General features: G+C 44.3%; 1 long non-coding RNA gene across 1 annotated transcript; it reads right to left on the minus strand.

Moving 5' to 3' along the window:
• Positions 1-2,232: 2,232 nt before the first annotated feature.
• Positions 2,233-3,061, minus strand: LOC143713364 (uncharacterized). The gene is made up of 3 exons (XR_013195099.1): positions 2,834-3,061; positions 2,362-2,752; positions 2,233-2,285 (listed from the first exon to the last, which is right to left on the minus strand). It is a non-coding gene; the product is annotated as an uncharacterized LOC143713364 (long non-coding RNA).
• Between the last annotated feature and the right edge of the window lie 8,083 nt (positions 3,062-11,144).

Below are 11,144 nucleotides of genomic sequence, written 5' to 3' on the forward strand. Positions count from 1 at the left end.
GGGGCAAAAAAATAAGGAGATTAAAACAAAAACACTGGATGGATTTTTATCATTATATGATGGTTGTGTACTGGCACTGCCAACACACATTTCAGTACAATCAACTTGTAAAAGTGCATGTACCATTATGTGACCCCTTTAAATAATGGAATAGAAGACAAAGCAAATACTGTTTTATTTTCCATTATATAACAATTTTTATTTAGCTGCAAAATACAAAAAAGCAAAAATATATATATTACCAAATTTAATGTGCATTTATGTTAACTATTTTTAATTGAGAAAATATGTGCAAAAACATTAATTTTAGGCATTTTGTAGGGATGTAGTGTGTCTGGCTTGTAATGCTCAAACAAAGAGATCAATGTTACGAAAGTGTCACAGTGTTTTACTCTTCAGTAGAATGAACCTTCAAATGATTTTTGATAGTGTCTCTGAAGATGGGATACAAGCAAATTACACAATTCAATTCTTGTCTGAGTACTTTTGAATAAAAATCAAGTATTTCCTGAAGCTAAACTATCGCACATTCTTCTGAAAAATAAATCACTAGTGTTTCGAATATCTAAGCAAAACAAGATGACTTGTGCCAGTGCTGCTGAACACTGCAAACACTGCCGTTTCCCTCCAACGTTGTTGAGTAAGATCAAGATTCATCAATCAAGGTCACTTATGTTGACAGCTCTGTCCATGACACTGAGGGTAAAACCTCCAAGCAGTTAGTCCCAGATCACTCACAACCTGAATCCTGCCTCACACCGGCATCCATAAAACCCTCCAAATGACTGTTAGATGTCATCTGGAAGGACATTTGATTGGAGGCATGCCATTTTTCTGACAAATGCTGCCGTATCAGCCTGTAACAAATGGAAAATGCAAGAGAGAGAGAGAGAGAGAGAGAGAGAGAGAGAGAGAGAGAGAGAGAGAGAGAGAGAGCATGAAGAAAATGATAAACTGATGGCAGTTCAACATAGATCAAGTTTTCAGCCACATTTAGATTTGCAAACAACTATTTTGTTTTAAATAACATTACTTCTGCAGAAAATTATGCAATTAAGAATTGGGATGAAAATTGTGTCATCATTTACTTATCTTGATGTCATTTCAAACTTGTATGACGTTTCGTCTTTCGTGAGATGTTTTACAGAATATCCAGACTGTTTTCCATGCTACAAGAGTGCAAGGCAATATGGACTGTGAAATTCCAAAATGAAGAAAGAAAAAGTACCAAAAAAGTGGTTAATTTGGCTCTTCCTAAATAGCTTTTTGTGAGGAAGGGACCGATATTAAATGTATGATTTATGCCACAGCTCTTTAGTCTAGTAAATGCTTGCATATCAGGGCACAGGATCATGATCATGGCACAGCCAACACCACAGGCAAAGCTTGAGGGACACTCTGGGTCCTCGTTGCGCCTAAGTGATAACGCTTTGGCTAGTGGTTAAGGTAGGCACGCTCTCAGTCAGTTGGATGTGCTTGGATTGGCTTTTTTATTTGAAAAAAATTTTTCTTTGTGTGTGTGTGTGTGTATAGTGGTCACAAGGGGATGTCTGACTTGAGGTTCGATATATTATGCTATATTAATGAACAGCTGGTGTTACTGATTTCACACACATTGTGACTTTTCTGGCTTTGTATTTGTATTTGTGCTGTGTCATTGTGTTGCACATCTTGCAAGGCCTCCAAACTATTGTGTATGAACAGTGGCTAAACTAGACTATTATACATAGGGTGGCAAGGGAGTGGCCAAGGCTACATTAGGGGGTCCATACGCCGTCAAGTCAAGTTAAGTCACCTTCTTTTATATAGCACTTTAAACAATATATGCTTTGTTTTAAAGCAGCTTTACAGTGATAAAAGGCAATTAAAGAAACAAAGATTGTTTTGGCTTTACATCAGCTCTAGAATAAAGTTATTGTCTAGTTAAGTTAGTATTGACTGATTCACTTCCGTCGCAACGATCATTAGTTATGAACTTTTTAAGTAATTAATTATTAGTTATTAACTAAATAGACACCGTTCTAACAGAAAACCCTCAATGCGACCCGGCCGCCCACTTGCACAAAACAGTGCCTGGTGGCCTGAGAACTCAAACCATGAAATAAGTTCCAAGGTACAAGCCTTGAAAACTTTGTAATACAGAATTTTGTATCGCTTCCACTTAGCCATGTGAACCGCAACTATCCCGACAACATTTTATCTGTACAGAGGTAAAGGGAAGGGATGGAGGCCTATGTCATGATCCTGGTTCTTTCTCTCTTCTTTTCTTACTCTGTCTCCATCTGCTGGTTACACGCACACACACACACACACACACACACACACACACACACACACACACACACACACACACACACACACACACACACACACACACACACACACACACACACACACACGTTATTACTCACTCATCTCTTTCAGCTGTTCCTTGTTCTCTCATCCCCTCACCTGCTCTCAATCTCTTGTCATTAGTCTCTCTATTTCTAGCTATCTCTCTCACCTCTTCCCTGTCGGATTATTATTACCCGTCACGTATGTTGCTAAACGCTTGTGTTTCATCTACCGATGATTAGTCCTGTCCTGTCTTGTCCTGTCCGGTGCTGTTAATTATTTTGTGCAGTACGTTACCTGATTTGTGCTGTGTCCAGTGTCGTGCCGTGGAGAGTTGCAGAGGGCTCGACGCCCCACCAGCATTCCTGTTCTAATCTCACACGAGCCTTCTGGACCTGCCGCTTGAGCATCACTCTGCCTACCAAGAATATTTTTTTGAGCTTTCCTTTGTTAAACGGCCTTGGCGGCTTTGCCTTGTTTCCATTAAAGATTGTATTACCTGCTTTAAGCCTTTTGGAATCTCTTCTCCACCGTTCGTGACAGAATAATCCGACCAACATGAACCCAACGGAGGAGCATCCTATCCAAGCTGCTGTGGAGATCCAGGGAGCAATGCTGGGTAAGCGCGAAGAGGAACTCTCCGCTGCTCGTCATGCTGTGGAGACACTGGCTTCCCAGATGGCTGACCTCACCAAGCAGTTCCATTATTTCCATATGGACTCCTCAAGATCTTCAGACGCCCCATAGCCCAGTTTGAACAACCCCCCCTGCTATGCGGGTGAGCAGACCGAGTGCATGTCATTTTTGACCCAATGTGAAGTTGTTTTTTCGCTTCAACCTCTCACCTATGCCAAGGAACGCTCTCGCATCGCCTTAAGCATCTCGCTTCTCAAGGGACGGGCTCGTGAGTGGGGAACAGCTGTTTGGAGCTCTGATGCAGACTGTTTAAGCCACTATTTCCTATTTAAAGAGGAGATGTTAAGGGTTTTCGACCGATCAGTGCATGGTCCTGAGGCCTCTCGTCTGTTATCCACCCTCCGCCAGGGAAGGCGCTTGGTCGCAGATTTCTCTGTTGAGTTCCGCACTCTCTCCACCTCCTGTGGGTGGAATGAACCCGCGCTAGTCGCGCGATTCATCGAGGGTCTTAATGCCGAAATCAGGGATGAGGTTCTAGCTCGTGAGGCTCCTTCTCATCTCGACCCTCTTATCGACCTGGCTCTCCGTGTGGAGAAACGTTTCTAGTTACGCTGACGCACTCGCAACACGGTGGCTTCTCCTCTCCCTTCCTCTATGGTCAGCGCTTCCTCCACCTCCGTGGCAAACCAGGAGCCGATGCAGCTGGGCGGGATCCGAATCACCGCTGCTGAACGCCAGCGCTGCATCGTCAATCGGCTATGTCTCTACTGTGGTTCTGACAGTCACTTCGTTACCACCTGTCCGTTAAAAGCCAACGCTCACCAGTAGAGAGAGGGTTACTGGTGAGCGCTTCCTCTCTGCACACTCCGCTGCCTTCTCGGACTACTTTTCCGGTTCACCTCCACTGGTTCAACTCTTCCGCCTCCTGTCGAGCCTTGATTGACTCTGGTTCCGAGGGGAACTTTGTGGATGAGACCTGGGCCCTCGAGCACGGTATTCCTCTCGTTGATCTTCAGGATCTTCCTGATCCTGATCGATTGCTCCTGTCTGCCTAGCTGCCTGCTGTGTTTTGTTTGCTTCGAGGCGGTAAGCTCCGTCTAAGCCTCATATTAGCTTTGTATTTCTTTCTGTTTTGAACCATCATTTACTACCATTTCTAGTTGTTTATACTACTAAATACAGCTTAGACAACATCTCAGATTAACCTGACATCGCTAGCTTCCGTTATTGTTAGAACAAAACGCTAGTAACTCGCTAGCCTGTTAACGCGCCACCCGTGCGCTCAGTTATTTATTTATTTTTCTCTCGCGCGCCCGCGCCTCTGAGTTCATAAAAAGCCCAGGTGAGTAAGAATCAGTCAACAAACACGGTGAGTAATGTCTTGTCCTGTTATTGTCACCTGCACTTCATGTTACATGTTTAGCATAGCCTTCCCCGTCGGCAATACAGGGTTTATATGTGATAAATGCAAGGAAACAGTCAAGCTGACGGAGAAGATTTTAGAATTAGAAACACGCATCCAAACTTTAATTGAGGATAGTAAGTGTGCTAGAGCTTTAGATACTATTTTGGATGCGCCTAGCATAGTGAAATCTTTACATGATTCGGTTCCGGCTGAATTATTGCCTGTGCAGCCAGGCAGATGGGTGACAGTGAGGGATCGCTCTAGTCACGGATCAAAAAAACACTCTTCCGTTCCGATTACCACAACAAATCGATTTGCCCCACTCAGTGAAACACCCACTGAGAATTCTGTTGATTGTGCCCCGGTAATTGACGATTCTATTACACGGAACGTGAAAATAGGGACACCAGCCAACATAGTCACATGTTTGCCGGGAGACAGAGCGCCTGACATCAAAGCAAATTTAAAAGTGCTGGCTAATGCTAATCGTTAATTCTCTAAGATTGTAATTCACGTCGGCACTAATGATGTTCGACTCCGCCAGTCGGAGATCACCAAAATTAATATTAAAGAGGTGTTTGAACTCGCAAGTACGATGTCAGGCACTGTAATTTGCTCTGGCCCCCTTCCTGTTCGAAGGAGTGATGAGATAGTTAGCAGATTGTCATTACTCAATGGCTGGCTGTCTAAGTGGTGTCCGCAAAAAAATATAGAATTCATAGACAATTGGAAAAGTTTTTGGGGCAAACCTGACCTGTTGAAAAGAGATGGTATTCATCCCTCCTGGGATGGTGCTGCTCTTCTCTCTAGTAATTTGGCTCATAGTCTTAGAGACAAAACATGACAATCTGGGGCTCAGGTCCGGAAGCAGACAAACTGGCTAAACCGACCGTCTGCTAGCGGCCTCGCGTCACCAAGGTCAGATAAATCCCATCACATAGAGGCTCTTACACCTAGATATCATCATATAGAGACTGTGTCTGTTCCCCGAATTTGGAAATCCAAAAAACGTCCAAACCGATCTAAGGTTAAAAATGTAATTGATATTCAACAAATAAAAAATAGATATAATACAGATGAGCAAACGATAAAGCTTGGGTTGCTGAATATTCGATCCCTTACTTCAAAAGCACTCATAGTTAATGATATGATTTCAGATTATAACCTAGATGTGCTGTGTATGACAGAAACCTGGCTAAAACCAGACGATTACATTACTTTAAATGAGTCCACCCCTCATGATTACTGTTATAAACATGAACCTCGCCTGAAAGGCAAAGGGGGAGGGTGTTGCTGTAATTTATAGTAATATTTTCAAAACCACTACAAAATCTAGTTTAAAAATATTTCTTTTGAAGTGTTGGTGCTTAATGTAAAAATATATAATGTAAACGATAAATCAAGTTGGAGAATTCTGCTGGCAACTGTATACAGGCCACCAGGGCACCATAAAGATTTTATCAAAGAATTTGCTTTCTATCAGAATTAGTATTGACTGCAGATAAAGTCCTAATTGTTGGTGATTTTAATATACATGTAGATAATGGAAAATATGCAATGGGATTGGCATTTAAAGACATTCTTAACTCTATTGGAGTTAGACAACACGTGTCAGGACCTACTCATTGTCGTAATCATACTCTAGATCTAATATTATCACATGGAATCAATGTTGATGCTGTTGAAATTCTGCAGCAGAGCGATGACATCTCAGATCATTATCTAGACTCATGTAAATTACATTTAGCCAAGGCTGCAAAGCCAACTCCGTGTTACAAGTATGTTAGACCTATCACTTCTGCCAATAAAGATTGCTTTATCAATAATCTTACTAATCAGTTTCATGGTCTCAGCATCCCAGATAGCTTAGAAGAACTTGATATTGCAACAGAAACTTTTAACTCTCTCCTTTCCAGCACTTTAGACACAGTTGCTCCGTTGCGCTTAAAGAAGATTAAAGAAAATAGTCCAACACCGTGGTACAACGAGCACACCCGGGCCCTTAAGAGAGCAGTCAGAAAAATGGAGCGCAACTGGAAGAAAACAAAACTAGAGGTATTTCGGATTTCATGGAAGGAGAGCTCGATTGCTTACAGAGAGGCTTTAAAAGCTGCTAGATCTGCTTATTTTTCAACCCTATTAAAAGAAAATAAACATAATCCAAGGTATTTATTTGAAAAAGTGGCTACACTAACGAAAAAGAAAGCTTCAAGCCCAGAAGTTTCCAAGAAACACAGCAGTAATGACTTTATGAACTTCTTCACTTATAAGATTGATAATATTAGGGACAAAAATTCCAACTATGCAACCGTCTACTACAGCATCACATCAAGGGAGTGCATTATAGTCTCCCTGAGGTAAAATTTGATTCATTTGGAGAGGAAGAATTTTGCAAACTCGTTAATTCATCTAAATCGACAACATGTATGTTAGACCCTATACCGACTAAACTACTGAAAGAGATGCTTCCAGAAGTCATAGATCCTCTTCTTAACATCATTAATTCATTTTTGTCTCTAGGATACGTACCAAAAACCTTTAAGCTGGCTATGATTAAACCGCTTGTTAAAAAAACGCAACTTGATCCTACAGAATTAGTCAATTACAGGCCGATCACAAATCTACCTTTTCTGTCAAAGATACTAGAAAAGGCAGTATCCTCACAACTGTGTTCCTTTCTTAAAAGAAATGGTATCTGCGAGGATTTCCAGTCAGGATTTAGACCGCACCATAGCACTGAGACAGCTCTCATTAGAGTCACAAATGATTTGCTCTTATCATCCGATCGTGGTTGTATCTCTCTATTAGTGTTACTTGATCATAGTGCTGCATTTGACACCATTGACCACAACATTCTCTTAAATAGACTAGAAAACTATGTTGGCATTAGTGGAATTGCATTAGAATGGTTTAAATCATATTTATCTGACCGCTATCAGTTTGTAGCAGTAAATGAAGAGATGTCTTATCGATCACAAGTTCAGTATGGCGTACCACAAGGCTCAGTACTAGGACCGCTGCTGTTCACTCTGTACATGCTACCTTTAGGAGATATCATTAGGAAACATGGAATTAGCTTTCACTGTTATGCTGATGATACTCAGCTCTATATTTCTTCCAAACCTAACGAAACTCACCAATTCACAAAATTATCGGAATGCATAGTTGATATCAAAAATTGGATGACTAGTAATTTCCAACTACTAAATTCTGAAAAAACAGAGATTCCAATTATTGGACAAAAAACTTCCACACGTAATAACCTAGAATACTGTCTAACACTTGATGGCTGCTCTGTTAAGTCTTCGTCGTCAGTTAGGAACCTGGGTGTGCTCTTTGATACCAATCTTTAATTTGAAAGTCACGTGTCTAGTGTCTGTAAAACCGCATTTTTCCATCTTAAAAATATATCTAAATTACGTCATATGCTCTCATTGACAAATGCGGAACAACTAGTTCATGCGTTCATGACATCAAGGCTAGATTATTGTAATGCTCTACTGGGTGGTTGCCCTGCACGCTTAATAAACAAACTACAGCTAGTTCAAAACGCAGCCGCTAGAGTTCTTACCAGAACCAGGAAGTACGACCATATTAGCCCGGTTCTGTCAAAACTGCATTGGCTCCCTATTAAACATCGTATAAATTTTAAAATATTGCTGATTACTTACAAATCACTAAATGGTTTAGCTCCCCAGTACTTGAGCGAGCTCTTGACGCATTATAGTCCTTCACGTCTATTGCGATCTCAAAACTCCGGCCAGTTGATAATACCTAGAATATATAAATCGACTGCTGGCGGTAGATCCTTTTCCTATTTAGCACCAAAACTTTGGAACAATCTTCCTAACATTGTCCGGGAAGCAGACACAGTCTGTCAGTTCAAAGCTAGACTAAAAACACATCTCTTTGACCTAGCATTCACATAACACTCTATAGCCTTCTATAATTCAATATTAGGCTGCTTAGATTAGGTCAGCCGGAACTGGGAACACTTCCCTCAAATCCTGATGTACTCGTTACATCATAAGAAGAATGGCATCTACGCTAATTTTAGCGTCTTTGTTTATCCCGAGGTTTTCCCGCAGCCTGCTGGATCCAGGCCGTTTCCAGATCTGACGAAGGACTTTCGCCTGGACCTGATGACAATGCAGTGCTGAAGTGCCAACTAGCCTCTCCCTATGGAGGATCCCTATACCACTCTACAGATAAAGCGTTGTGGAATTTTTCCGTTCGCGTACCTACCCAAAGTGATAAGATAAAATAAAAATTCTGCATCAAAATTTGTAGACAAGTAGTTTGTTTAGGCATGGTTTGTAAGGAATTACAAACCTGCGTACATATATTCAAACGCACATAACTATAGAATCAATTCTTAATGCGCATGTGAACGCCATCAGCGTCTATCACAGGTTCACGTTTAAAGTCTGTTTAGAGAGAACGGTGTCGTCTTAGCGGCCCCTAATTTAATAACAAATGATCATTTAGACGGAAGTGAATCAATCAAAACTAACTTTACCTGGAAAAAACATTTTTCAAGAGCCACTATAAAACCAAACCAATCTCTGTTACCTTAAATTATATGTTTATCTCTGTAAAGCTGCTTTGAAACAATCTACATTGTTAAAAGCGCTATATAAATGAGGATGACTTGACTTGACGTATGATAAAATGTATACTTTTTACAAAGAAATACACTTGAAATATTGCTAAAATTGTAACTGTTGTTCCCTTTCAGTCGATAACGTCAGACGTAGTCGACGGTCGACTGAATGGGGATCTCGCTAGGGAGCCTATCATCTTCGATTACTATTGAACGAGCCAATGTAATTTGGCGTGCGTGATTTGCATCACACACTCCGCCCCCGCGGCGCGGGTATAAATACGGAAGTGGATGCACGCACTAGTTGCCTTTCGCTTCGGAGCCGATCGTTTGACGTCTCTGAGAGTGCTGTTGCCTACAACGAGCGAGTGTGTCGGTGTTCTTCAGGAAGACTCTCCCAGTGCTGGTGTTCTACAGCGCGAGTGCAGCGGTGATCGCGAGCTTTGAGCTCTCAACTGCTGTTTTAACAGCAACAAATTTCTAAATGTTTGTGTGTGTTGATGGCTGGTTAGAGGGCGGAAAAGTGAGTGCTTCACTGTTTCAGTTCTCTGTTCAGTGTTGCCGCGGTCATTCCCCTGTGTGCTCCGGCACTGGTGACGGTCCTATTTTCTGAAAGAGCAACACGGGTGCGTTTGCGTCTTTTTCAAGATGTCATTCCGCCCGTGCGTTTCTGGGTGCGGTCGTTCCCTGTCTCTCTCTGATGGTCACAACTGTTGTGTCACGTGTTTGGGCTTACAGCACGCTGAGACAGCTTTTGTGGACAGCTCGTGTTTTCACTGTGGGAACATGACTGTCGCAGTGTTGAGGGCGAGACTCGCCTTCGTTCGCGGAGAGCGAGTCCCCATTACCATGCCCCACCCTCGGGTGCTGTGTGGGATGGGTGACCGGAGGATAGTGTTGGATGTCCCGCCCGGTAACCATTCCCTGTGGGCTCCTCACTCCTCCCTTCCACTGCAACCACTGGAGCCTCCTGTGTTGTCTGCTGGTCCATCTGTAATGGGTGGGCCAGCGGTTTCACTCGGGGCTCCCCTGGAGGACAGGACGCCGATTGCAGCATCGGAGGGTGAGCTGACTTCTAGAGATGATGACTCGGCTGCATTGTCTCCCTCCGGGAGTTCAATGTTGCCCGAGCCGGATCCAGAATTATCAGCTATGCTGAAACGGGCCGCCGAGGCTGCCTGACTCGAGTGGAACCTCCACCGTGTCCCGTTCAGTCTCGGTTGGAATCTGGAGTTTGGTATCTTGGGGCGGGCCGCGCTGGTTCTCAGCTCGCCGCCCCAGTGCCTTTCTTTCCCGAAATGCATGGAGAGCTTAACAGGTGGTGAACAGCATCTTTCTCTGCCAGAAACTGCCTGAATAGCTTTTCCCCCTCATTACCCTTGATGGAGGAACGGTGAAGGGTTGCGAGGTGTCCCTCCATTGGAGCGGTCTGTCGACACAGGTGCACCTGTGTCCGGCGGCCGCTGCCTTTTGGGGGGATCCTCGTCTCCCCCCTAAGGCCTGTGAGGTTTTGTCCGTTCCGACGGGCAGAGCTTACAAAGCCTGTGGGCAAGCCGCTTCCTCTTGCGTGCCATGGCGTTGCTGCAGGCTAGGGCACCCATGGCATGCACGAGGGTAATCCAGACCGTGCGTTCATAGGTGAGCACCGCACTGCATCCGACCTCACCCTCCGGGGTACGGGTGTCGTAGCGTGCGTGATCGGTCTGGCGATGTCCACCTTGGTGGTCCAGTAGCGCCTCCGTGGGCTCAGCCTAGTTGGTATGGCGGATGCGGACAAGGTTCGGTTCCTGGTCTCCCCAATTTCCCAGGTTGGGGTGGTCGGCGACGCGGTGGAGAACTGCATCCAACAGTTCCCTGCCGCTCAAGCGCAGACGGAGGTCATCCGGCACATCCTGCCCCGGTGGCTAGCTGCTGCCTCCACCCGCCGCCGGTGGCAGCTCCTCCGCCTGCTCGTCGCCGTGGGCGTTCCCCGGCCGCCGCTCCTGCTGGCCCTCCGCAGCAGCCTCCACCCAGGCCTCAGCATGGAGCCGGCCGCAGTAGGGACGCCCAGCCCGCTCCAGGCGCTGCCAAGCCAGGTGGCAAGCGACAGCGAAAGCATTCCAGAGCGGGCCGCCCAGGAATGGATGAGATGCTCTTGGAGTGGCACGATCACTCCCTCCCCCCGGG

The sequence above is a fragment of the Siphateles boraxobius genome, unplaced genomic scaffold (genome assembly GCF_051911475.1).
Source record: "Siphateles boraxobius isolate OS27281-9 unplaced genomic scaffold, OSU_SipBor_1 12, whole genome shotgun sequence".
Lineage (NCBI taxonomy): Eukaryota > Metazoa > Chordata > Actinopteri > Cypriniformes > Leuciscidae > Siphateles > Siphateles boraxobius.